This window comes from Muscardinus avellanarius, assembly GCF_963383645.1.
Source record: "Muscardinus avellanarius genome assembly, chromosome: 15".
NCBI lineage: Eukaryota > Metazoa > Chordata > Mammalia > Rodentia > Gliridae > Muscardinus > Muscardinus avellanarius.
In genome coordinates this window covers 37867375-37892679 of record NC_137801.1, presented here as the reverse complement: position 1 = coordinate 37892679, position 25305 = coordinate 37867375, and the positions used below count along the sequence as shown (strand labels likewise).

Here is a 25305-nt window from a genome sequence, read left to right as displayed (position 1 = left end):
CACCACCACCACGCCCGGCCTTTCTTAACTTTTTTTTTTTTTTTTACATTAAGCCTCTGTCAAAATGTATTTCTTATTTTAGGATATAGGATTGAAGGACAAGATGAAACTAACAAGTAAAGAAAATTTACAAGAAAAAAATTTGACAAAAGTTTTTCAATTAAAGTACTGTAACATTCTAACTTGACTTAAAACTTAACAAAAGAAACAAGACTGCAAACAAAAATGCTTATGGGTTTTCCAAACAGAAATGAATGTAGTGTTTAGGCAGTAGGGCCCATACTGATGGTTAGCAGAAAGTAACAGTATAATCTACCTAGAAAAAAATACTTAATGTACAAATAACAAATCCAAATAAAGGACTGCAGCAATTTGATCATCACTGCCATTTTTCTTACTTTCAAAATGAAGCCTTAATTAAACCATTCATAACTTATATTACTCAAACCTTTACTTCAAAAATTGAGGAACTACATACAACAAATGAATTTATTTTCACCATAGGGATAACATATTGTACCTCTCTGCCACTGTTACTTGAAAACCTTCCATGTCAAAACAATTTGACAGAAAATATAAACAAATAAATATGCAATGATCTTTCATTACAGTCCTTTAAGGACACATGTTAATTCATGCTGTTAACCTCAGGGTCACAGTGCATAGAATTCAAATATAATCAGTTGGGGTGACTTTCAAAGTAATATTGGATTCTTCACTCTATTTATAACCCCATTATAACCACTAAGTTTATCTCATAGGCCATATCATGCATTAATTGCTGAGTGGCAGGAGTTAATAAAAACTTTTCCTGTTACAACATTCATTGCCGGCAATGAACGTCCCCAAACCACCAAGGAAGTCATTGTTATTGTACAATATATGAGGACCTAGAACTTTTCCAAAAGCTTAAAAAAATAACAAATGGAATTATATTGACATTTCCTGGCATCTGCATTAATACTGTATGACTAATAAAAGCATGTCAGTTGTGTGGACTGAACCGGTGATCAACATACGCCCAGAATGCACTCGAGTAAAAATGCAGTAAAAGGAAGTAGTCTGCATTGCCTACAGGTCACTTCCAGTCAAAGGTTAAAGTTCAAAGGCTGAATGACCAAAGTGCTCATTTTCTCAGCAGGACTATCTTCTGCTAGGATAATAACAGTGGCATCAACAACTATCATCACAATACCACCATTTTGTTTTCTTTGGATTCTTGTTACATGTTCACACATAAAAAGAATTATTTGGTGTCGTCTCTTTTCTTTGAGCTGGAAAGCATGCTAACAATGCTGAGACAAACTGACTGGACTGAAAGTGCTGGGGACCAGTCTTCTGTTAGAATGGATAAATAGATATGACCATTGCTATAAGCATGAGGGTGAATGGGAATATTTTCACCAGAAAACATGCCCTGAGGAGAGTCAAGAGTATCGACCACTAAACTTAAACAGAAGGTGAAAGTTTCCCCCTTCATATAAGGTACCTGGCGCACCTTCCATGTCTACAATCCACTGTGTAACTGAACGTTAACATTCTTTGCATTTAAAGTCATCTCAGGCGGTGGGTCATTTTGCAAAGCCAACAGTTCTTTCTGTAGTTGTTTCTAGTATGTTCAAGGTCCTAGCATCAATTTCCATCGCTGTAATTCCAGTTCTTGGGAGGCTGAGAAAGGAGGACCACAGGTTCAAGGCCAGCCTCAGCAATTTAGAGAGGCCCTTAATACTTTAGATCCTGCATTGACGCCATGATGGAACCATACCCCAAAGGCCCCTTTCTTAACTTTTAATACCATAGATTTACCTATTTTTAAGCTTTATGGAAATGGAATCATGGAGTATGAAATATTTGTATCCAAGCTTTTATTTCTTTGTGGTACTGGAAATGGAACCCAGGGAACTTTCTAACTCTGGGCTACACCCCCAGACCTGTTTTACATTTTATTTTGAAACAGGGTCTCACTAAGCTGCTGAGAGCCTCACTAAGTAGCTGAGGCTGGCTTTGAACCTGCGTGATTCTCCTGTCTCACCCTCCAAGTACTGGGATTACAAGCATGTGCAACCACGCCTGGCTTTCAAGCTCTTTTTATTATATTTATTTATTTGTTTTTGTACTCCTGGGGATGGAACCCTAGGGAATTCTACCTCCGAGCTACATCCCCAGCCCCATTTTATATTCTTCATTTGAAACAGGGTCTCACTAAGCTTCAGAGGACCTCACTAAGTAGCTGAGGCTGTCAGCAAACCACAATCCTCCTGTCTCAGCCTCCCAAGTACTAGGATTACAAGCATGTGCCGCCATGCCCGGCTATTTATTTATTTATGCATTATGTATATATATATATTTGTCCTAGGATTGAACCCAGGGACATTGTACCTTCCAGCTATACTTCCAGGCCTTTTTTTAAATCTTGAAATAGGGTTTCACTAGTGTAACGTTGAAATTGAATTGGGGGTTGTGAAGGAGGCAAACACCAGCCATGTTATTAAAGGCCTCTTTAATCAACGGGCACCTTTGGGCAAGGTCTGCTTACTGCAGGGAAAGGGACAGATGACTGAGTAGCAGGGTCACACGGTGAGCAGAGTCATGGTAGGCAGAGTCACACAGCAGAGAGGAAGTGAGGGTATTTATGTAGCCAGGTCCTGGGATGGGGTTAGCCAGTCCTCTCACACCATCTGGAGTCTCGTGTTGTCTCTGCTTCTGGCTTCCAGGGTTCTGCCTCCTGTCTCTGCTGCGGGGTCCCGTGGGGGAAGAGAGGGACCCAACCTATCATCCCAGCCTTTTGGTGATATTGGGCGATGACCGAATCAGTAACTACTTCCTGCTGTCAGGGGCATCATAGGTGGCCCCTTGGCCAGGAGAGGTTGGGTTATTCAGAAGTGGGCAGGTGGGAGTATGGCTGCAGCAGGAGTTGATTGGAGTTTACCTTAAACAGCCAAGTTTGAATGAACTTTAGAAGACAAGGGGGTTGTGATTGGTACAACATTTTATGCGGGGGAAGCAAATAGGTTGCTTGCACAGTGAATTTTCCAACATAAACAGGTGGATCTGCTGAAATAAAAGCATTAAAGATAATTATGCTAAGAAAAATGAAGATTCGTGGGCCCCAACACCATACAGGAGAATTTGTCATGGGACTGTTGTAATGGAGCCCTTTTTAGCTGAGTAAGATGATGCCAATTGGGGTCCCCCAGCAATTTGGGGTCCCCCAGCAATAAATGTGGTAAGGATCACTGTAAAAGGCCCACTGTAAAAGGAGATGTTTCAGTTGAAGCGACTTGAGGACTTGGTCTCCTGGCTTAAGGGCCTTGGCTTCCAGGTGTGAAGCTGATTCTTCGAACCCAGGTTGGGGAAGATATCAGTCAGCATGTTCTCTAAGGAGATGCCTGAGAAAAGATAAGTAAGAGAGATAGGAAGCCAAGGGAAGGGGATCTGAAGGGAGAGCATGATTAAGCAAAAAGAGGACGACCATACAGCAATTCAAAGGGGCTCATGAAGGTGGGGCTTCAAGGGGTGGCTCGTATGCGGGCCAGAGCCACTGGTAGGAGTTCAGGCCATGACACCTGCAACTCCAGGGAAAGTTTTATTAGATGCTTTTTAAAAATCCCATTCATTTTTTCTACCTTTCCTGATGCCTGCGGTCAATATGGGATGTGGAGCTTCCTAGAAATGCCAAGGGCTTGTGCTACCTGTTGAATAACCTTAGAAATAAAAGCTAGTCCATTGTCAGACTGTAAGAAATTAGAGAGTTCAAACTGAGGGATGATGTCCGACCATAAAACATTTGCCACCATGCTGGCTGTCTCGTCCTCTGAGGGAAAAGCCTCTTCCCAACCTGTTAGAGTGTCGACCATGGTAAGAAGATATTTTAGTTTTTTGTGAGAGAGCATATGGGTGGAATCAATTTGTCAGTCCTGTCCCAGCAAACGTCCTTTTCATTTGGTGAGTAGGAAAAGAGGGGCGTAGGCCTCCTTGGGGAGAAACAGCAGGGCAAGTAGAACAGGAGGCACAGACTTTACTAATCAGCTGTTGCAGGAGGGAAGAATAAAACAAGGGGTTTAGAAAATGTTTAAGCACCATAGGCCCAACACATAGGGAATTATGTATTAGGTTAACGACTACTTCGGCCTGAGCCTCAGGCAGGGCAATTTTGTCCTGTAAAAGAGGGCTTGTAGTGCGTGGGCAGGTGGGAGGGAGGGCTTACCATCAATCTCTTCTATCAAGATTGGAAAAGGAAAACTAGGACCCGAAAAGGAGTAGGCAACCAAAAAGGAGACTGGCTTACCCGCTACCTTGAGAGTTACCCTGGGCTTGGAAAGAGGGATTAAGTTTGAGGAGTCTGGGAGCCATCGGACTTCAACCAGGCCAAGTAGGGCCAGCCAGCAGGGCCTGGTCTGGAAGGGTGGTCCCTCTGTGTTGAGGTACCTGAGGCTCACTGCTTTTCTAAGGGCACTGTTCCAGTGTCCCTACTGTCTGCACGTCGGGCATACTCTGGTTGGTGGGTGTGTCCTTGCCACACTTGAAACAGGCTCTTGGAGGTCGTTGCTGTCTTCCCCCACAGGTGGCACTCCAGAGGGCTGAGCCACCACTGCTGGTCGCAGGGCAGCTACCAGGGATATGCCTTTTGGCAAAGTCAGAGAGTACACCCCGTTTCAGCCTGTTCTTCTCAGGAATTAAAGACTTTAAATACCATGTTTACCAAATCTCAAATGGGGGTTTGAGGACCATCCTCAGCCTTTCTTAATTTTTCTAATATCAGAGTCATATTGCCCAATTAAATAGGTTGCTAATACCACAGATCCTGCCTCAGTAGATGGATCTAAGCAGGTATAGAGGGTAAAAGCTTCCTGAAGCTGATTAAGAAAAACAGCTGGGTTTTCATCTGGACCTTGTGTGATTTCCTCAAGTTAACTTAATAACCGCTTTATGGGAAGCAGCCCACATGCCATCAAGAAGGCATAGTATCATAGTCTCTCATTTTTATTCCCTCACCCCCACCATTTGGGGGTGGCTGATACTCCCAGTGGGGATCCTCAGAAAGTACTGCAGCGGCTCCCGTAGGTAAATGAGCTTGGTCGGCCCATTCTCGGGCAGCCTTTACAATACAATCCCGTTAATCTGGAGTTAAGGCAGAGGTTTAAATAACATGAAGATCCCATCATATGAGATTGTATGCTTGCACAATGTATTGCACAATTTTTTGTGTGTGTGGTACTGGGGGTGGAACCCAGAGGCTTTCTACCTCCAGGCTTTCTACCTCCAGGCTATACTCCCAGCCCTAATTTATACTTTATTTGGAAACAGTCTCACTAAGTTGCTGAGAGCCTCACTGAGTAGCTGAGGTTGGCTTCGAACCTGTGGGATCCTCCTGTCTCAGCCTCGCAAACATAGGGATTACAAGCATGTGCCACCATGCCCGGCTTTATTGCACAATTTTTAAATAAAACTGGATGGATTGGTGGGAAAGAACCCAGTTTTATTTCAATTTGAACAAGGTCTGGGAGGGAGAAAGGAACGTGGACATGGACTATGCCTCCTATGGCCACCTCGCAAAGTGGGGCCAAGAGAGAAGGGGGGTCCTTGGAGTGGGTACAGTAACTTACAGGGGAACATGAAGGGGAGGTAAGGGTTGGTTCCTTAAGAGAGGATGGGTGGGGGGGGGGAGGAGCGGGATAGAGTGAGAGGCCGTCTAGGGGAGGTTGGTGGTCGGGGCTGTGAGGAGAGACCCTGGGGATCAGGGTCCTCAGAAAGTGGCATCTGTAACCCAGCAAGGTCACAGGCTGGTGACCATGTACCACCACAATGGGGCGACCAACATGGCAACCTTGTGACGTCACCAGATTGCGACCTTGCCATCACAAAATGGTGGCTGACGCCGAAGAACGGTCAGAGGGACGGGAGCACACGAAAAAGAAGTCCCGCACATAAAGGACTTCCAACCATTTACCAGAAAACTTACAAAAGTTTCTGAGATCGGTCAGGGTATTAAAATCCAGAGTTCAAGCTGGGCGTGGTGGCGCACGCTTGTAATCCCAGTGCCTGGGAGGCTGAGACAGGAGGATCACACAGGTTCAAAGCCAGCCTCAGCTACTTAGTGACGTTTTCAGCAACTTAGACCCTGTTTCAAAATAAAATATAAAAATAGGTCAGGGGTGTATCCCGGAGCTAGAGGCCCCTGAGATCCATCCCCAGGACCACAAAGAAAAATAAATAAATAAAAAATGAAAGTAAAATTCAGAATTCTGTTTTCGGGTCACTGTGACCCATAATTTTGGAATCTTGGTTTTCCATGTCTGGTCTCCGGGCGAGAATGAAGAACAGGAAACAGGCATTCCCTATTATCCTGATCAATGTTCGGAAACAGGGGTCAAGAGGGCGGGAGATACATCTCTACTTCCTTCTCAAGACCGGAGGATGACTTGGTCATCTGGGAGGCCTCAACCTATAGAGCCCAGTCATTATCAGCATCTAATGGGCGAGTGGTCCCAGTGGACCAGAGGTCCTAGTGGACCCGAGTACAGTGGGTCACTAAGTGCTTGGATTTTCGATCCCAGTGGACCAGCAGAAAGGGAGGACCCAAGTCTGGAGAGGAAGCCGGAAGGCAAGAAGCCGGAACCCACTGACCAGAGGAAGGGAAGGAACTTACCCTGTTTGAAAGCGGAAGCGGTCAGTCCAATTAAGGGTTAGAGAGTCCAGGTTCTTGGTAGTAAAGAGGAGGGCTCCCAAGGGAGTCACGGGGGCTCAGGGAGGGGCAAAAAAAGGAGAAAAAAAATAAGTCTTCTTGGGTTCGGAGGGTTTTGGCACCAGATGTAATGTTGAAATTGAGTTGGAGGTCACAAAGGAGGCAAACATCAGCCAAGTTATTAAAGGCCTCTTTAATCAACTGGCACCTTCGGATGAGGTCTGCTGACTGTGGGGGAAGGGGCCGATGACTGAGCAGTAGAGTCACATGGTCAGCAGAGTCACAGTTGGCAGAGTCACTGGCACAGAGGAAGTGAGGGTATTTATTTAGCCAGGTCCTGGGGTGGGGCTAGCCGGTCCTCTTGTGACGTCTGGAGTCTTACGATGTCTCCGCTTCTGGCTTCTGGGGTTCTACCTCCTGTACCCGTGGGGGTCCTGCAGGGTCCCGTGGGGAAGGGAGGGACCCGACCTATCAACTAGGTCATTGAGGGTCTTGCTAAATTGTTGAGGCTGGCTTCAAACCTGCTTGTCTTTGTTTCCCAAATACTGGTATACAGGTCAAGCTCTTTGATTGATGTGAAATTTATTGAGCCTGTGTGTGTAACAGTATATTTATTTCTTTTTCTGCATAGTATTCCTTTTTGCAAATATGCCACAATTCATGTATCTATTCTATTATCTATAGATATTTGGATTGTGTTCATTTTGGGGCTATAATGAATATTTCTATGAGCATTCATGAATATACCTTTTAGCTCACCACATGTATGCTGTTCCAAGTAAATACCCAGGACTAAACATTTTGGGTCAAAAGTTCAGGGTAAACCAGGCATGGTGGCACATGAATGTAATTCTAGTACTTGGGAGTCTAAGACAAGTGGATTTCAAGTTCAAAGCCAGTCTCAGCAACATGGAGAGGCTCTCAGTAACTTGTGAGATCTTGTTTCCAAATTAAAAATAAAATAGGGCTGCACATGTAGCTCAAGGGTAGAATGCCTCTGGGTGCCAGCCCCAGCACCATACACACACACACACACACACACACACACACACACACACACAGAAAGTACAGGATTTTTTGTTGTTTCTTAGTTGTTTCTGCAGTGCTGGGGATAGAATCCACAGGTTTACACTTGCTAGGCAAGTGTTCTACCACTGAGCTACATTCCCAGCCCAAAAGCTTAAATGCAAATGCTATTGTAATCTGGGTGTGGCGGTGCAGACTTGTAATCCCAGTACTTGGGAGCCTGAGACAGGAGGATTGCAGATTTGACACCAGCTTCAGCTGAGGCCTTAGTGAGGTTCTCAGCAATTTAGAAAGACCATGTTTCAAAATAAAAAATAAATAAAAGGGCTGAGGGTCTAGCGCAGAGGTAGATTATCCCTGGGTTCAATCTCTAGTATAAAAACAATAACAAATAAATGCTATCATTAGCCAGGTGTGGTGGCATATGCTTGTAATTCCAGTACTAGGGAGGCTAGGACAGGAAGATCGCAAGTTCCCGTTGCAAGTTCTCCGCCAAACTCAGCTACTTAGTAAGGCCCTGTGCAACTTAGTGAGACCTTGTTTCAAAATTAAAAATTAAAAATAGAACTAGGGGTGTAGCTCAGATGAAGAATGCCCCTGGGTTTCATCCACAGTACCACAGGGAAAAAATGCTATTGCTAAGCCAGGCGTGGTGGCACACGCTTGTAATCCCAGCATTTGGGAGGCTGAGACGGGAAGATGGCGGTTCGCGAACAGCCTCAGATACTTAGGCCCTCTGCAATTCAGTGAGACCCTGTTTCAAAATAAAGAATAAAAAATTGGGCAGGGGCCGGGCGTGGTGGCGCATGCTTGTAATCCCTGCACTTGGAAGGCGGAGACAGGAGGATCGTGCTGGTTCGGAGCCAGCCTTGCTGGCTTAAGAGACCCTGTTTCCACATAAAAAGGTAAAAAAATAGGACTGGGAGTGTAGTCCGTGGGAGTGTATCCCGGAGGTAGAAGGGCTTCCAGGAACCCCAGCACCACAACAAACAAACAAACAACAACAACAAAAAATTGGGCAGGAGGTCTAGCTCGGAGGCCTCTGGGTTCCATCCCCAGACCTGCAAAAAAAAAAAAAAAAAAAAAAAAAAAATTGCTACTGATAGGCATTTTTCAACATCGTTTTACCAGTTGCATTAGGTAAAGTTCTGCTGCTCCATAATCTCAACAACACTTGGTGTTTTCTATTTTTAATTTTAGCCATTCTGGTAAGTATATGATGGATATCACATTGTGGTTTTAATTTGTTTTTCCCTGATAATTAATGACCTTGAATTGAGCAGTGTGTGTGTGTGTGTGTGTGTGTGTGTGTGTGTGTGTGTGTGTTTCTGGGGATTGAACTCAGGGGAATTCTACTTCTGAGCAACACCACAGCTCAATTTTATTTTTTTATTTGGAAACAAAGTCTCACTAAGTTACTGAAGCTGGTCTCACACCTGTGTTCTTCCTGTCTCAGCCTCCCAAGTGCTGGGATTTTAAGTGTGAACCACCACTCACAGCTTGAACACATTATTGTATTTATTGACCATTTTGGATATCATCCAAACGAACCAACCCCCCAAGAAGGGTTCATTCACGATTTTGCTCATTTTCCTATAGGTTGTAGAAATTTCTTACGCATTCTGAACATCTGAATATCAGCCCTTTGCAATGTGAGTCATATCTTATTCCCCTTTGTGGTTTGCCTTGAATTTTTGATATGGAAGAAATGGTAATACCTTTTATGCGTTTTTCTTCTTTTTATTTTATTTTATTTTTATTTATTTACTTATTTATTTATTTATTTATTTTTGCAGCTCTGGGGATGGAACCCAGCGGCATTCGATCTCCGAGCTACACCCACTCCCTTATTTTTTTATTCTTTATTTTTAAACAGGGCCTCACTAAGTTGTGGAGGGCCTCACTAAGTAACTCAGGCTGGCCTCAAACCCGCAATCTTCCTGACTCAGCCTCCTGAATGCTGGGATTACAAGCATGTGCCACCACACCCAGCTTTTTATGCATTTTTCTGATTCATTTACGACACAATGATTCAATTATCTGAAATGAAATTAAATACTCAAGCCGGGCAAGGTAGTGCATGCTTGTAATCCTAGTACTTGAGAGGCTGAGACAGGAGGATCACAGGTTCACAGCAAACCTCAGCAACTTAGTGGGGCCCTCTGCAACTTAATGAGACCTGTCTCAAAATAAAGAATAAAAATAGGGAAAAAAAAATAGGACTGGGGGTATAGCTTGGGGGTTGAATGCCCCTGGGTTCCAACCCCGGTACAAACAAACAAACAAACAAACACCCCAAAACAAAGGATGTGGGTCTGATTCTCAACAATGATAAACACTGAAAGTATGGCTTCAACTGTGTGCTCAGGCCTGATGGATATATCACATGCTGTGGGCAAAGAAGACTATGGCCCAGGTAACAAAACAGAGTCAACACAAATTCTGGACTTGCAGGTAAAAGAACCACCAGAATCCAGGGACAAGAGAGTCACTGAAACTGACAGACAGCCAGGTCTGCTGGCGCACACCTGTAATCAAGTAACCAAGCACTGAAGAGGCTGAAATCGGAGGACCACTGGTTGGAGGCCAGCCTCAGCAATTATCGAGCCTCTGTCTCAAAATGAAAAATAAAATAGAGCTGGAAGTGTAGCTCAGAAGTAGAATGCCCCTGGATTCGATCTCCAGTACCAGACACACACACCAAGCTGACAGGTGGAGAAGTATTGTCTACAGGGGGAGCAGCAGTCAGCGTAGGTAGAAGAACAACTTCAGAGAAGGCTCGGGAGAAAACGTCAGCTTTGGGTGTTCTCCGTATGGAGCCGGCACTGATGCCAGATGGCTCAGTACCAGTCGAGACTGTTCTCCTTCTCCCCTAACTCGGAGAGCTCAGACAGCCAGGAGCAAGTGCAGAGGCCAGTGGGAAGGGCGGACAGCTGCCCAGGCCGCCTTCCCAGCGCAGGCGCCAAGCCCTGCAGCGGGCCTCAGCTGGGAGGCGGGAAGGCTCAGCTTCCAACACGTGTGGGGTTTTGAAACTGCCCTCCTCGAGACTGGAGTGCTGAGATTATAAGCCTGGACTGGACTCTTCAAAAATTCTCTCCTCAGCGGTCTCAGTTCTGATAAGTGATCCATCTATATTGAGTTTTCAACTTCAATGATTAAAATTTTTATCTCTAGAAACTATGTTAAGCTCGTTACATATTTCTTTTCTTTTCTTTTTCTTTTTTCTTTTTTGGTACTTGGGATGGAACCCAGGGGCCTTCTACCACTGGGCTATGCCCCCAGCCCTATTTTGTTCCGGTTTCAGCTTCCCAAGTACTGGGATTATAGACGTGCACCACCCTGCCCGGCTTTATTATCGTATTTTTAAATAACTTAATGTTTAGTCTTTCGTTCCTTGCTCATATCTTCAAGTCTGTTTTCTATTCCTGCAAATATATGAATGTAAGGGTCCCAGCAACTTGGTGAGACCCTGTTTCAAAATAAAAAATAAAACAGGGCTGAGGTTGTAGCTCAGAGGTAGCATGCTCCTGAGTTCAATCTCCAGTGCCCCATCACACACACACACACACACACACACACACACACACACACACACACACAATCTCCAGTGCCCCATCACACACACACACACACACACACACACACACACACACACGGGGCGGGGGGGGGGGGAGAAGGGGAGGGGAGGGGAGAGGAGAAGAGCGGGGAGGGGAGGGGAGGGGAGGGGAGGGAAAGGTTATGTTATAGGTTAACATCTATAATCCCAGCTACTGGGGAGGCAGGGGGATTCAAAGTTTGAGGCTGGCCTGGACAACATAGTGAGATACAGGTTTGGTTTTGTTGTTGAGATCCAGTTTTAAAACACACAAATAACACAACATAGTTTTTATTTTGTGGGGTTGTTACTGGAGCATTCTACCTCTGAGATATGCTCCCACTCCTTTTTATTTATTAACTTAGTTATTTATTTACTTATCTATCGATTTTTGAAGCAAAATAGATAAAATTTAATAAATTTTATCTGTTTAAACAAAATAGATAAAATTTAAATTGCTAAGTTGCAAGGGCCTCACTAAATTGCTGAGGCTGGCCGTGAATCTGCAATCCTCCTGTGTCAGCCTTCCAAGTACTGGGATTAGAGTTGTGTACCGCCCCACCTGGCTTTGATTTTTTATTTGTTTGGCAGTGCGGAAGATCACACACAGGCTTCCACATATGGGAGTCAAGCATTCTACCACTGAGCTACATCCCCAGCCCCAAATATAATAATTTTATTGTTAGGTCTGACAGAGTATCTGAGGTCTTTGAAGGGCTGATTCTGCTGTTTTGTTTCTGCTAGCTCTTGCCATGAGTGTCTTGTTTGTGTTGTTAGTTTTTTGTTTTTTGTTTGGGGTCTGGGGATGGAACCCAGGGGCATTCTACCTCCAACTTACACCCCAGCACTATTTTTTACTCTTTATTTTGAAACAGAGGGGCTCACTAAGTAGCTGAGGCTGGCCATGAACCACGATCCTCCTGTCTCAGTCTCCCAAATGCTGGGATTACAAGTGTGCACCCCCCCCCCAGCTTCTTAGTTTTTTGTTTTTCGCTTTTTTGTTTGTTTGTTTGTTTGTTTGTTTGTTTTTTTCCTTTGACAGTGAGATGAATCACTTGGCATTTTATCTGTGGGATTTCTCTGGGGTCCAGGTTGAAACTGCAGTCCTCTTGCCTTTTGCCTAAGAGAATTACCAACCTTGGATTGCTTCAGTTTATGATCATCTGGGGTTTCAGACCTCACAGGGAATGTTTAGACAGAATATCAACCTGGAGACCAGCTTGTAAATGCTCAGGGGAGAGTTTTCTATTTTATTCTCCTTACTCAAGGTCAAGTTTAAGACAGGCAAGATTTCTTGCTGTCGACTTCTAAGCAATAGGCTTATTCTCTTTGGGATTTGGGGGGGACTGTTCCCATCTTCCTTCCTTCCTTCCTTCCTTCCTTCCTTCCTTCCTTCCTTCCTTCCTTCCTTCCTTCCTGTGTCTGTCTGTCTGTCTGTCCGTCCGTCCGTCTGTCCGTCTGTCTGTCTGTCTGTCCTGGGAATTGAATCCAGGGGTGGTCTACCTCTGAGCTACAATTACATCCCTTTCTATTTTTTATTTTGAAACATGGTCTTGCTGAGGTTGGCCCCAAACGAGATCCTCCTGTCTCACCTTTCCAAGTACTGAGCTACAGGTATGTGCTACTGCACCTGGCTAGGGGATCCCGACTTCATAAGAATCTTTCAGTAGACTTTCTACTTGAAAGTACTAGGTACTGTTTCCTGTCCTCCAAACTCTGTGTTGCCAAGAGTTCTTCAGAAACCTTAGGGCTAAGCTGTCTTTGGTGCTTTCCTGTTTTCTTTTTATTAGTAGATTTCCTTGAAACATGCCAGTTAAGACATATATATATATATATATATCTTTTCTTTTTTTGCAGTATTAGGGATGGAACCCAGGGGCATTCTACCTCCGTGCTACACACCCAGCCGTATTTTTTTATTCTTTATTTTTAAACAGGGTCTCACTAAGTTGCAAAGGGCCTCACTAAGTAGCTGAGGCTGGCTGCAAACCACGATCCTCCTGTCTCAGCCTCCCAAATGCTGGGATTACAAGTGTGTGCCACCATGCCTGGCTATATATAATTTTTTTTCAGTAACACTTCAGGTGAAACTGTTGGGGTCTATGGGGACAAAGAAAACACAGCCCAACAGCAGGGATCAGGCTTTGTTTAGGAATGAAACCTGGAAGGAGGCATATGACAGGGGAGAGAGCCCCCTGTCAGAAAGCCCCCTCCTTACAGGCTAGGGGCTTTTTATAGGGCAAGGAAGGGGGACACAGTAAGCTGCTGGCTGCTGTGCTAGTGGCCAGGTCATCCCGGGCAGGGCAATGGCCAGGAGGCAGTTCTCTGTCTTTGCTCCTTTGTTCTCCACCCTCCTTTGGCATGACCTCATGGCCAGCTCTCACAGTCAAGCCCATAGAAACCCAGTGAAGTTTCCAGCCCTCTTACAGACTTGACTACTTGTCAAGCCTGGGTCATTTTCCTCCTAGGTACACAAGTATCTGGAAATCTGGACTAGAGCCCGTCTTATTGAAGGAGTCCAGGGGCTTTTGGTTATCTTGGATTAATCTGCATCTCCACTGGAGCAGGGACGTTTAACTGAAAGTGCAGTTGATGAATAAGGTGACTTTCATACTTGTATAATTGCTGAGCTTACCTTAACACACTCTTCACAATTAGGTAGCAAGCTATAGATGCCTATAACACTTTTTTGTGTGTGTGGCACTGGGGATTGAACCCCAGGGCATTATACCTCTGAGTTAGACCCTAGCTATGTTTTATTATTTTTATTTTGAAGCATCGACTTGCTAGATTGATAAGATTCTCGCTACTTCCTGAAGCTGTCCTTGAACCTGTGATCTGCCTGTCTCAGCCTCCTAAGTACTAGGATTACAGTCATGTGCCACCATGCCCAGCTTGTGTGTGTGTGTGTGTGTGTGTGTGTGTGTGTGTGTGTGTGTGTGAGAAAGAGAGAGAGAGAGAGAGAGAGAGAGAGAGACCAGACATTGAACTCAAGGCCATTGAACTCAAGGCCATTCTCCCTCTGAGCTATACTCTCAGCCTTTTTTTTTAAACAAAATATTGCTAGATTGTTGAGGGGCCTCAAACTTGTGGTTCTTCTGTCTCAGCTTCCCAAGCACTGGGATTCCAGGGCAATATACCTCAGTGTAGCTCAGTTGTAGACAACTTGCTTGTCATGCACAAGGCCCTGGGTTCATCCACAGCACTTCACCATGCCCAGCTTCTGCCTATAGCATTTCTTTTTCCTTTTTCTTTTCTTTTCTTTTCTTTTCTTTTCTTTTCTTTTCTTTTTTTTTTTTTTGTGATACTGGGAGTGGAACCCAGGGGCTTTTCTACCTCCAAGCTATACTCCCAGATTTATTTTATATTTTATTTGGAAACAGGGTCACTAAGTTGCCGAGAGCCTCACTAAGTAGCTGAGGCTGGCTTTGAAGCTGCGGGATCCTCCTGTCTCAGCCTCCCAACCGCTGGGATTACAAGCGTGCGCCACCACACCTGGCTTGCCTGTAACATTTCTAAAGGAGCATTATAAAAGTAGTGGAAAGCCTAGCTGGGTGTGGTGGAGCATACTTGTAATCCCAGCATTTGGGAGCCCGAGACAGGAGGATCATAGTTTGCAGGCAGCCTCAACTATTTAATTAGGCCCTTTGCAATTCAGTGAGACCCTGTTTAAAATAAAGAACAAAAAGCTGGGCATGGTGGTGCATGTTTGTAATCCCCATGCTTGGGAGGCAGAGACAGGAGGATCGCGCAAGTTCGAAACTAGCTAGCTTAAGAGACCCTGTTTTCAAAAATAAAAAAGTATAAAATAGGTCTGGGAGTGTACCCCGGAGGAGAAGGGCTTCCAGGAACCCCAGTACCATCGAAAGAAAGAAAGAAAGAAAGAGAGAGAGAGAGAGAGAGAGAGAGAGAGAGAGAGAGAGAAAGAAAGAAAGAAAAGAATAAAAAAATAGGGCTGGGGGTGTAGCTCTGAGGTAGAATGTCCCTGGGTTCCATCTCTAGTATCACACACATACACACAAAAAAAGCAGTGGAAAGTCAAGGATAATGGCATATACCTGTGATCTCGGCATTTGTGAGGCCGAGAATTTTTTCCTTTTTTTTATTTAATGGTAACTGGTTTATTTCAATTAACAATTGTATATTCCTAATATGTAGGAAAGAACTATGTTGAAATAACCTACAAGCCACTAAATTATTTTTCAATCTAATTCCATCTCTTTATTTCCATGAGCACATTAGTCAACAAGAAATGAGTGAAACTGTAACACGGTAACATGAGTCACTAACAAAATAATGTATCAATCATTTTTTTAATATATGTATATATTTATTGGTGCATTGTAGTCATACATCACAATGGAATACAAGACTTGTGAGGATATACAAACACACATAATCAAATTAGCCTTTATCCAATCCCCATCCCATTCCCTCCCCCTCCCTCCATCCCATGATTGATTGGTGATTAACTTTGATACATCTGTTTATGTACATCATGAGTTTTAAAGAGATTCCATCCTCCCCCATCCCATCCCCTCTGATTGTTTACCTTAATTGCTCCTCTTTAGGGCCCTTTCTTCAACTAGATCTCCTCCTATTACACATTTTTTCCTAGTTTTTGCATATTAGAGAAAGCATCTGATTTTTTATTTTCTGTGATATTTCTCTGTGTATCCCACTCTTGATGGCCCTGGCACTGGCCTGGCCACCCGGCAGACTCTGATCCCGGCCTCATTGGCTCCAGCACCGGCCTTGCCTCATGGCAGGCCCCGATCCCAGCTTCACTGGCCCTGGCACCGGCCTCACCCCTCGGCAGGCTCCAATCTCAGCCTCAGAGGCCCCAGCACTGGCCTTGCCTCACGGCAGGCTCCGATCCCAACCTCCCTGGCTGTGACACCGGCCTAACCCCTCGGCAGGTTCTGATCCCAGTCTCAGAGGCCTCAGCACTGGCCTTGCCTCATGGCAGGTTCCAATCCTGGCCTCACTGGCCCTGGCACTGGCCTCACCCCTCGGCAGGCTCCGATCCCTGAGGCCGAGGTTTGAAGCCAGCATTTGGAAACTTAGCAAGACCCTGTTTCATAATAAAAAATAAAAAGGAATGGGGGTATAGCTTGGAGATGGAAAGCTCCTAGGTTCAATCACTGGTAACACACACACACACACACACACACACACACGTGAGAAAGTTTCTTTTCCTTCATTTTTTTTTTTTTTTTTTGGTGTTGGCAATTGAACCTAGAGTGTCGCACAAGCTAGGCACGTGCTCTGCCACAAAGCACGCCCCAGTCCCAAGGACACTTCTAAGTTCTCAAAGTAATCCTGCAGGGGCGAGTGGGGCCGTGGTGAATTGTAACACTCATCAGCACGTATCAGTAGAAGCAGAAGTTTGCTGTAGTGAGGCCGTGATGGCCGAGGACAAGGCTGCGCTGTGCAGTGACTGCTTCTTGTCTAGGAGCTAGTCACTGGCGCTGTGGTGGCCGCCCGCCCCAGGGGGCTTATCAAGCCTCCTACAGCTCTGCCCCAGCGCTGACTCCGCCACTTGTTTCCAGAACACATTTCCTCCCTTGCAGGCACGTGTGGTTTCAGCATCTGGAGTGTGGGCAGAAGTGATAGGCGGCATATTTAGCCTGGCTCATAGAAACCCCCTTTAATGCTTTTCATCTGTTTAGTATCTTTGTGAAAGTAATTAACCTGAAACTAATCAAAGAGAAACAACCAGGCAAATCTAGACAGACATTCTACAATATAACTGGCTTGAAACCTTCAAAAATATTTTCAACAAAAACAAACAGACAGACAAAAATAGCCAGGCATGGTGGTACACACTTGTAATCCCAGTACTTGGGAGGCTGAAACAGGCAGATTGTAGGATTGTGGCCAGCCTCAGCTACTTAGTGAGGCCTCTGCAACTTAGTGAGACTCTGTTTAAAAATAAAGAATAAAAAATAGGGCAGAGGGTGTAGCTTAGAGGTAGAAGACCCCTGGGTTCAATTCCCAGAACATCACAATGAATAAATAAATAAATACATACATACATACATAAATAAACAAATAAGAAAAAAGGCAAAGGACTGCAAAGGATCTTTCTTTTTCTCTCTTTCTCTCTCTTTCTTTCTTTCTTTCTTTCTCTCTCTCTCTCTCTCTCTTTTTTTTTTTGCAGTACTGGGGATCAAACCTAGGGGCCTTCTACCTCCAAGCTATACCCCTAGCCTGATTTTATATTCTTTATTTTGAAACAGGGTCTCACTAAGTTGTGGAGGGCCTCACCAAGTAGCTGAGGCTGGCTGCAAACCTGCAATCCTCCTGTCTCAGCCTCCCAAGTACTGGGTTTACAAGTGCATGTCACCACACCTAGCCCAGCAAAGGACTTTCTAAATTAAAGATTAGAAACTTGTGAACTTTGATTAAAACCAAGGTTGGGCGGGAAAATAGTTTAAAAACTCATTTGAGCCGGGTAGTGGCACACACTTGTAATCCCAGCATTTGGGACGTTAAGACAAGAAGATCGCGGTTACAGCCTCAGCTACTTAGTGAGGCCTTCTGCAACTTAGTAAGACCTGGCTGGGGTGTAGCCTGGAGGTAGAATGCCCCTGGGTTCCATCCCCAGTACTGCAAAAACATTTAAAAAAAAAAAAAGAATAGAAAATAGGGCTGGGGGTGGGGCTTGGAGGTAGAATACCCCTGGGTTCAATCACCAGTTCCACAAAAATAAAAAGTCATTTGAGAAACTGTGTGTGTGTGTGTGTGTGTGTGTGTGTGTGTGTGTGTGTGTGTGTGTATTACTGGGTATTGAACCCAGGGCCATTCTACTTCTAAGCTACACTCCAGCCCAATTTTATTCTTTAGTTTGAAACAGGGTCTCACTAAGTTGCGGAGGGCCTCACAAGTTGCTGAGGCTGACCACAAACCTATGATCCTCCTGTCTCAGCCTCCCAAATCCTGGGATTAGAGATGTGCACCTGGTTTATAGCTTACTTTCTACCTCAGGGTTATACCCCTAGACATATTTTATTCATTATTTGGAAATAGGGTCTTGCTAAATTTCTGAGATCCTCACTAAATCGCTGAGGCTGGCTTTGAACCTGCAATCCTCCTGTCTCTGACTCCCAAGTACTGGGATTTCAAGCATGCACCACCATACCTGGCTCTATAACCTATTTTTAAAGTAATTTATTAAAATAAGTAAAGACATTCGGGCATGGTGGCGCACGCTTGTAATCCCCGCATTTGGGAGGCTGAGACCAGAGGATCGTGGTTTGCGGACAGCCTCAGCTACTTAGTGAGGCCCTCTGCAACTCAGTGAGACCCTGTTTCAAAATAATGAATAAAGAAAGAGGGCAGGGGGTGTAGCTTGGAGGTTGAATGCCCCTGGGTTCCATCTCCAGACCCGTGGGGGTGGGGGGGAGTAAAGACAGATGCAAACAGCTAGAATGCAAAAGTTATAGAAGCCAATGATAAGCGAGTCTAGGTTTATGGTTCATTGCACTATTTTTCAAGTTTTGAAGGTGTGATATTTTTGTTTTGTTTTGTTTTTGCGAGTCTGGGGATGGAACCTGTACCAGTATTGGGAAGAGGCATCAAAATGTATTAATGTGACAGTATTGGGAAATTGCTTTGATAGTTTCCGAAGTGTAAAATCTAGTCAGAGCTTAGGTGCTGTGCAGGCACTCAGGCAGGGAGGGGGCTGCAGCGATTACAGTGCAGAGTTCCTCTCTGTCTTTGCCCTTCATTCTAATCATTAACCTATAGTAAAAGCCTTAGAGTCAACTGAAGCCATTAGCCCTAAAACTACAATAGAGGCAACCAGTGCCTCTGTTTACCTCCTCTCCTCTGGGATCCAGCTTGGGCATAGGAAAGGTAAACTTTGTGTGCTGCAAAGCACCCTAGTTGATGAGCAACCAATACTGCCCAATACAATAGAGCCGAGGGCCAGGTAGATTCTTGACCCTTGCACTTAGGAAATGCACTGTCCGGAGACAAAGAGGCACCACCTGGCTAAGGATAAGTAACTAGCCCATTGCCTTGGTAACGCTGAGGAGAAAGATACCAATACAAAATCTATTTAAAGGTTGGGGTCCCCAAAAGGGGCAGGAGTTCCATTTTCGGGCTCTCTGCATGGGGGTCAGCATGCTACTTTTTCTTTCTCTTCTCTATTTCTTACTGCTCTATTTCCTAGTTTTGTAATAAAGATTTGTTAAAGCTGCACTAAGCTGCCTGTTAGTTTTAATTTTTCTATTCAACCAACCTTAGTTGAATAAGAAAAAGAACCCCCATCATTCAAACCATAACAGAACCCAGGGGCATTCGACCTCCGAGCTACACCCCCTGCCCTATTTTTTATTCTTTATTTTGAAACAGGGTCTCACTGAGTTGTGAAGGGCCTCACTAAGTAGCTGAGGCTATCTGCAAACCACAATCCTCCGGTCTCAGCCTCCCGAATGCTGGGATTACAAGTGTGCGCCACCACGCCCGGCTAAGGTTTGAGAGTTTTAAAAATTAAAACTGCAGAAAATGTTGGGGTTGATAATGTAGATCAGTTAGTTGTAGAGCACTTTCCTGGTAGACACAAGGTCCTGGGTTCAGACACACACACACACAGAGAGAGAGAGAGAGAGAGAGAGAGAGAGAGAGAGAGAGAGAGAGAGAGAGAGAGAGAGAGAAGAAAAGAGGGAAGAGAGAGAAGAGGCATTTAGAAAAATTTAAAAAATCTGAAATGTTTCTGAATTGTGCCTAGGAATTTACAGTGAATGTATGGGTGATAAATTATACTGTTATGGTTTTGTGGACAACCACCAAGTTAAATGTTTATGTTATGTGGTGGCACATGCTTGTAACCCCAGTACTTAGGAGTCTAAGGAGGTTCGTGGTCAGTCTTAGCAAGTCTTAGCAAGTAGTGAAACTTTCATCAACTTAGCAAGAACCTGTTTCAAAATTAAAAAAATAAGGCTGGTGGTATAGCTCAGAGGTAGATTGCCTCTGGATTTAATCCCTAGTACCAAAATAAATAAATAAATAAATAAATAAATAAATAAATAAATAAATAAAAATAAATAAGTGAGTTGAGGTGGCTCATGCCTGTAATCCCAGTACTTGAGAGGCGAGACAGAAGGATCGCAGGTTCGTGGCCAGTCTTAGCAATTTGGCAAAGCTCTTAGAAACTTAGTGCGACCCTGTTTCCAAATAAAAATAAAATAGAACTGGAGGTGTAGGTTTGATGTAGACTACTGGGTTCAATTCCCTGTACCACAGGTAATAATAATAATAATAATAATAATAATAATAATAATGTTTATGTTAGTATCCAATGAAACTCATATTGTATTTTTGTTAAGTATAATATATCTACAAATTTTTTTGTATAGATATGATGCTGGAGATTGAACCCAAGACCTCCTATATTCTAGGTAAGCACTCTACCACTGAACTGCACCCTCAGAAATGTTTAAAGATGAGAGAGAAAGAAAATTAGCAAAGGTCAGTTTACTAGTAATAGAACCATGATAAGACCTCTCACGCACCCGCTCTGTCCTCCGTGGGCGGAAATGTGCCGCAGGCAGGTGATGCTCTGGAATCACATAACCTACTTGCAGAATTTGCAGAGCGCCGACCTTGACAATAATTTCTAAATAATTTTTAAATGTTAAGGATAGTCACAGAGTGAAAGGAAAAGAATGTTTAGAAACACTGAATGTGTTTGGGGGTTTATAAGAGGATTTAAGGATTTAATAAACAGCAATTTGAAAACAAGAGGCTCTTTGATATGTACTTAACAAGAATCTAAGACACCTAAGAAAGACTTGCTTCCAGGTAGTACAATTAATAGGATGGGTTTATGGAGGAAAGTTAATTGCTAAAGTGGAGAAATACTCTGAAAAATATTGTGATTTTATAAAAGTCAGTGTTACAATAACTGACCTTTGCTCTCCTCTACAAGGTTTTCACTGCCTTGCTGTCAGACCTCTTCTTCTCCTCTGTTTTTCCAGCACTTGCATCTGATTTCCACTCTTTAATCGATAACTCAAAGCAAGTGTCTCCTGAAATCCATTTATTTTGTGTCTGTGCAGGCACATTTTTGGTTGCCTCAGACACTTCTCACCCTCAAAAGGAGCTCACCACCGCCCTCTGACTGCCCTGCTCCTGCTCCTGCTCCTGCTCCATCCCCTTCCCAGGCATCTGTTCTCCCACTCCAGATTGTTTTATTTTACCCCATCTTTTCCTCTGCCTATGTTTTGACTATTCTGTGCAGCTCAGGTCTGCCTAGTCTTCCCCTTCTTGTTATCTATTTCTTTTCTATTTTTCTTTTTATGGTACTAGGGATTGAACCCAGGGGAATTCTAATTCAAGCTTCACCCCAGCCTTTTTTGTATTTTTTTTTCCAAACAGTGTCTCGCTAGGTTAATGAGAGTCTCATTACCTGCTGAGGCTGTCCTGGAACCTGTGATCCTCCTATTTCAGCCTCCCAAGTACTAGGATTACAAGGATGTGCTGCCATGCCAGGCTCCCTTTTTTCTTTTTGAAACAGGGTTTTGCTAAGTCAATGAGTATCTTACTAGTTGCTGAAGCTAGCCTCAAACCTGAGATCCTCCTGTCTCAGCCTCCCAAGTACTAGGATTATAGGCATGCGCCCATACACCGGGCTCTTGTTATCTATTCTAATTACCTCTAATCCAGGATTGCTCAAGCAGGGTATGTGACATTTCAAACAGGATAATTTGTTGTGTTGGGGGTGCTGTCCTGGGCATTGGAGGGAACTGAGCCACATCTTTTCCCCACACCCACTATTTGATAGCACCTTCTCAGTTAAGAAAATCAAGTATGTCTCCAGACATTACCAAATGTCCTGAGGCAAAATCATCCTAGTGGAGAATGACTGCTGTAACTCAAGAGATTACCATGGACCCTTTCTTTCTTTCTTTCTTTCTTTCTTTCTTTCTTTCTTTCTTTCTTTCTTCCTTTCATCTTCTGTGCTAGGATAGAACTCAGGACCTCATGCATGCTTACCAAGTGCTCTACCACTGAGTTATACCTTCAGCTCTGGAGCCTTCTTTTAGACTTTCTTGTTTACTAGAGGTCCTACAATCAATTATATTCAGTCATTCTACTGATTTAGTCTTTTTAAGTTTTTGTATTTTGATCATATTATATGCAGATATAACTCTCAGTGGTTCACTATAGAGTCAGGCACAAATTCTTTTTTTATTTTATTTTATTTTATTTTTATTAATTTATTTTTTAAATTGGTGCATTGTAGTCATATATCAATCACATTGGAGTACAAGACTTGAGAGGATATACAAGCACACATCATCCAATTAGCCCTCCTCCAGCCCCCATCCCATCCCCTCCCCCTCCCTCCATCCCATGCTTCTTTGGTGATTTACTTTGATACATTTGCTTATGTACCTCCTGCGTTTTAAAGAGGCTCCGTCCTCCAGTATTACATACCCTCTGATTGGTCACATTAGTTGCTTCACTATAGGGCCCTTTCTATAGCTCAACCTCTTTCTGTTGCCCTTTTCCTCCTAGTTATTGCTGATTAAGAGAAGCGTCTGATTTATATTTTCTGTGATATTTCTCCGTGCATGCTGCGTTGCAAGTACCGATCCCACTCTTGATGGTCCCAGTAGTGGCCTGGCTACTCAGTGGACTGATCCAGACCTCGCTGGCTCAAGCAGCGGCCTTGCCTCATGGGAGGCCCCAGTTCTGGTCTCGCTGGCCCCTGCACCGGTCTAACCCCTAAGCTGGCTTTGGTCCTGGCCTCGGAGGCCGCAGGAGTGAACTTGCCTCACGCCAGGCTCCGATGCTGGCCATTGGCCCCTGCACCGGCCTAACCCCTTGGCAGGATTCCAATCCCGGCCTCGGAGGCCCCAGCACTGGCCTAGCCTCACGGCAGGCTCCAATGCTGGCCTCGTTGGCCCCAGCACCAGCCTAACCCCTCGGCAGGTTCCGTTCCCGGGTTAGAAGGCCCCAGCACTGGCCATGTCTCACGGCAGGCTCCGATGCTGGCCTCGCCTCACGGCAGGCTCCAATGCCGGCCTTGCTGGCCCCAGCACCGGTCTAGCCCTTCGGCAGGTTGTTATCCTGGCCTCGGAGGCCCCAGTACCGGCCTTGCCTCACGGCAGGCTCCGATGCTGGCCTCGCTGGCCCCAACACCGGCCTAACCCCTCGGCAGGCTCCGATCCCAGCCTTGGAGGCCCCAGCACTGGTCATGCCTCATGGCAGGCTCCGATGCCGGCCTTGCTGGCCCCAGCACCAGCCTAACCCCTCGGCAGGCTCTTATCCTGGCCTCGGATGCCCCAGTACCGGCCTTGCCTCAAGGCAGGCTCCAATCCTGGCCTCGGAGGCCCCAGCACTGGCCTTGCCTCACGGCAGGCTCCAATGCCGGCCATGCTGGCCCCAGCACCAGCCTAACCCCTCGGCAGGCTCTTATCCCGGCCTCAGAGGCCCCAGCACTGGCCTTGCCTCACGGCAGGTTCCGATGCCAACCTTACTGGCCCCAGCACCGGCCTAACCCCTCGACAGGCTCTTATCCCAGCCTCAGAGGCCCCAGAACTGGCCTTGCCTCACGGCAGGTTCCGATGCCGGCCTCGGAGGCCCCAGTATCGGCCTTGCCTCACGGCAGGCTCCGATGCCAGCCTCGCTGGCCCCAGCACCAGCCTAACCCTTCGGCAGGCTCTTATCCTGGCCTCGGAGGCCCCAGTACCGGCCTTGCCTCAAGGCAGGCTCCGATGCTGGCCTCGCTGGCCCCAGCACTGGCCTAACCCCTCAGCAGGTTCCGGACCCGACCTCAGAGGCCCTAGCACAAGCCTTGCCTCATGGCAGGCTCCAATGCCGGTCTCGCTGGCCCCAGCATCGGTCTAACCCCTCGGCAGGTTCCAATCCCGGCCACGGAGGCCTCAGTAGTGGCCTTGCCTCACAGCAAGCTCCGATGTCGGCCACTGGCCCCGGCGCCCGCATAACCCCTCAGCAGGTTCCGATCACTGTCTCTGTGGTTTTATTATTTCAAAGGTTCCAGGTGTAATGTATCAGATCTCTGCCTCCCCTGAGTATTGGCCACTGGCATTGCCACTGCCTTCACTGTTTCAAATCCTTCCCAGGCTCTTTTTCCACTCTGAATGTTGTCCAGTGTTCCTAAGCATGCGTGATGGTAGCATTCGACATTTGGTGTAATTTCTCCAAAAAAATAAAGTTGGTAAGATCTGGTTTCTGCTTCTCCTGAATACAAGTCTCCACCACCATTGCGGAGAACTCTTTCAACACCGCATTTCTCCTTGGTCTCTGCTAAACTCTCTCCTTACAGGTGATGTCTGAGATTCTTAACAATATAGAGAAATAGCAGTCCTCTTTCACGGTGAATTTTTCCATAAGTTCCAGTGCATTTAGATAAGTTTTGTGTGCATCTCCAGTGTCCTGGCATCCATAACGGCTTTCTTACCTCCTCTCCGATATTTTTCTTTATCTTTTTCTGTTCTCGGCCCAGTTTCTCCAGGAGTCTGGCGTGCTACTCGCAGTTCGGCCGGGGCCCAGAGTCCCGCGACTCGGGCCCCAGCTGGCGTGCCCCGTGCGCGACCCCCGCCCAGAACCCAGTGTCTTACTGGGCCCGGTTTCTCCAGGGGTCTGGTGTGCTACGCGCAGTTCGGCCCGGGGCCCAGGGTCCTGCGACCCGGGCCCCATCTGGTGTGCGCCACGCGCGACCCCCGCCCAGAACCCAGCGTCTTACTGGGCCCGGTTTCTCCAGGGGTCTGGTGTGCTACTCGCAGTTCGGCCCGGGGCCCAGAGTCCCGCGACCCGGGCCCCATCTGGCGCAGGCACAAATTCTTTGGCTTAGCATTTAAACCTTCCTAACCCACATCTCACTCATATTTCCTACTATTACTACTATTATTCTCCATATTCCAAATACAGAATGTGTTCATATTCAGAAATACGGTCTTTACAGTGGCAACTGAGTTAAAACAAGGTCATAGAGGAAGCCCTACTCCAATATGGTGCTGCC

General features: G+C 45.6%; 1 pseudogene across 1 annotated transcript; it reads right to left on the bottom strand.

Annotated features, from left to right (window-relative positions):
* Positions 1 to 1173: 1173 nt before the first annotated feature.
* Positions 1174 to 13669, bottom strand: LOC308273956 (ubiquitin-conjugating enzyme E2 W-like; annotated as a pseudogene). Its single transcript has 4 exons — positions 13525 to 13669; positions 6650 to 6743; positions 4996 to 5098; positions 1174 to 1609 (listed from the first exon to the last, which is right to left on the bottom strand). The product of its transcript is annotated as a ubiquitin-conjugating enzyme E2 W-like (transcript).
* Between the last annotated feature and the right edge of the window lie 11636 nt (positions 13670 to 25305).